Consider the following 3,427-nt stretch of genomic DNA (forward strand, 5'->3'; position numbering starts at 1 on the left):
GTCGTTTTTGGATAATCTTCAGTAAAATCTTGCTTGCATGTGAAATCAGTGAGATTGTTCTGTAGTTTCCACATTTTGTTGGGTCACCTTTCTTTGGGATAGGAACAAATATTGATCTCTTCCAGTCAGTTGGCCAAGTGGTTGTTCTCCAGATTTCTTTGCACAACTTGGTGAGTACGTCCAGGGCAGCATCTGTTAACTGAAATATGTCAATTGGTATACCATCTATTCCTGGAGCCGTATTTTTTGCCATTTCCTTCAAAGCAGCCCGAACTTCTTCTTGCGCATATGTTGTTTCATGAAATTCTTCTGTGTCTTCCAATTCCTTTCAATACAGGACTCAGTATATTCTTTCCATCTTCTTTTAATACTTCCTGGATCATTTAACATTCTGCCGAAAGCATCCACATACAGTCAAAAGCCTTCACATAGTCAATGAAGCACAGTTATACATTCTTCTGGTATTCAAGATCCATCTAACATTAGCTCAAAATTCCTAGTACCACGAACTCTTCTAAATCCAGCCTGCACATCTGATAGTTCTCTGTTGACATACTGCTCCAAATATTTTTGGATAATTTTCAGCAGAATCTTGCTTGCATGTGATATTAATGATATTGTTTGATAATTTCCTCATCTTGTTGGGTCATCTTTCTTTGGAATGGTAACAAATATTGATCTTTTCCAGTCAGTTGGCCGGCTGACTGTCCTCCAGATTTCTTGGCACAGCTTAGTGAGCACATCCAGGGCAGCGTCTGTTTGTTGAAATAAATCAATTGGTATGTTGTCAACTCCTGGAGCCTTGTTTTTTGCCAATTCCTTCAGAGCAACTTGAACTTCCCACTTCACCACCACAGGCTCTCGCTTATATGTTATTTCATTAAACTCTTCTCTATCAGCCAATTCCTTCTGATACAGTGACTCTGTGTATTCCTTACATCTTCTCTTGATACTTCCTGGATCATATAACATTCTACCCAAAGGATCCTTAAGTATTGCCACCTGTGGCTTGAATTTGTTTTTCAGCTCCTTCAGCTTAAGAAATGCTGAGCGAGTTCAGCCCTTTTGATTTTCTGGCTCCAGCTCTCTGCACATTTCATGATAGTATCTTGCTTTGTCGTCCCGAGCTGCTTTTTGAAATTTTCTGTTCAGCTCTTTGATTTCTTGGTTTCTTCTTTAGCTTTGGCTTCTCGGTGCTCTAATACAATATTCAGAGTCTCATCTAACATCCATGTTGGTCTTTTCTTCTTTTTCATCCTTTGTAATGATCTTTTGCATTCTTCTTGGATGATTTTCTTGATACCCTCCCAGAGCTCATTTGGTCTATGCTCCTTGGTGCTTGAGGCCTCAAACTTTTTCCTGAGGTGGTTTTGAAAGTCAAGTGGGACAGACTTAAGGTCAAATTTTGGTTCCCAGGGGCTTGATTTAATTTTCCTCAACTTCAGCTTGAACTTGCATATGAGTAGTTGGTGTTCTGTCCCAAAATCAGCACCTGGCCCGGTTTTCACAGCTGATATTGAGCTTCTCAAGCAAGTTTTTCCACAAATGTAATCAATTTGATTCCTATGCATACCATCAGGTGAAATCCATGTGTATAGCCTGTGTCTATGTTTCTTATAAAAGGTATTTGCAATGAATAAGTCACTGAATGTGCAGAATTCTATCATTCTATCTCCAGCCTCATTTCTTTCACTAAGCCCGTGTACAGCTTCCTGCCACTAGGCCACCAAAGCTTGTCTCTCATGCTTTAAGTTTTATAAAATTAATCACTATTGGACCTTGCCCAATTGGATCATTACCCTGTCTTTTTGCCTGGATCCTTTCCATTTGCTTCCTCCTCTCCCTCCACCTTTATCTAGCTTCAGTCCTCCATTCCCCTTGCCCCCCCCCCCCCCCCTTTACCTAGCTTCAGCCCCCCCTCCCCCCCGCCCCCCCCCCCCCGCCTTGAGTTCTGGTACATGTTTTACTAGTTATCCTGCTATTTTTACAATAATAGTCTTATGCAGTATTTGTCCTTATGGGACTATGTTAGTTAATTCAGCATAATGTTTTCCAGCCTCTCCCAGGTTAGGTGATATTTTTCAAAATTGTTGCTCCTGAGTGCTGTATAGTATTCCATTGTGTGAATGAATGTACCACAGTTTCTTATTCCATTCGGTTGTGGTTGGACATTTGGGCTGTTTCCTTGGAAACAATCCAAGGGGACTTTTAAACTTGGGCTGCTGGATTGGATTTGGGAGCAGAATGAACCTCGAAAAGAAAAAAAAATCTTAAATTTTACTATCCTCTAACTCAGCAGTTCTTAATATGTGTCTTGGTACCTATGTTTTACAGGAGGTTATAATAAAGTCAGAACTGTTTCCCTAATAATACTGTGATGTGAAGGATTTATTATTCAAATTGCTTTCCCAGCCATCAATTTGACTCAGCCCAATGGATGGGTGAGATAGTACAAATAGGGTGTGTTAGTCTATCTACAAAGGGATTCTCTAGCCTCACCATTAAATTGAGTGGATTTAGCAGCAGAATGTGGGAATCTCAACACTAAGGATGAAGCAGTAGAGAGCTTCCTTTGAGGCCTAAGATTCTTGCACCAGTTACACTGGGACCTACAAGAGCAGCAGCAGCAGACACTTCCATAGAGAACCACAAACCTACCTGAGACAGAGTCTTAGACTCTTACTCAAGCTTGCTGGAGGACTGAGGTAACATACATAACTGGCAGGACTAAGGGAACTTTGTAACCCTGAACTAAGCCATGAGCCTGAAGGTTAATGGGACTGCAACCAAGTTTGAGAAACTAGCTTGACTGAGAGACTGTATCCTGCTGCCAATTTGAATTACAGCCTGTTAATAACCCTGATAAACTACATAACCATGAGTATGATTCTGTGAAGTCTTGGTAGTCATTGCATGGATTTCAGACCCAGCATATCAGTAAGAATGGTGCTGGAATTAGCAAAAATAAGTATAGGAGCATGGGGGGCATGTCTGACCTCAAAGAAATTGATTTTGTGCTGTGGATGCTGTTGATGGGGCCTGTTCCCCCTTGTGGATTTAGTAGAGATTAGATATGGCTGTCTTCATGCCTTTCTTACTCTTATTACACTCACCATTCTTGTTTTATTTATTATTACTATTATTTTTTTGTGTGTGTACTGTCAAATCAGATCTGACTGGTACCGGAAGAGATTGTCCCTCCTTCTCCAGCAGAGCATCTGGTGGATTAGAACTGCTCACCTCTGGAATTCTTACTTTTTTTTTATTAATTTCAATGAACATTTACAGAGATTTTGGATTTCCATTCATTCATTGTTGCAGGCATTCTTACTCTTATTACAAATACCAAAATTTATTTCCTTTCTTCCTTTAGAGGTACTTGATGTGTGATGATGTTATTGCTCCGATGGCTGATGGAGAGAATAAA

This window comes from Elephantulus edwardii, unplaced genomic scaffold, assembly GCF_000299155.1.
Source record: "Elephantulus edwardii isolate Elephantulus edwardi_28Jun2011 unplaced genomic scaffold, EleEdw1.0 scaffold00308, whole genome shotgun sequence".
NCBI classification, from domain to species: domain Eukaryota; kingdom Metazoa; phylum Chordata; class Mammalia; order Macroscelidea; family Macroscelididae; genus Elephantulus; species Elephantulus edwardii.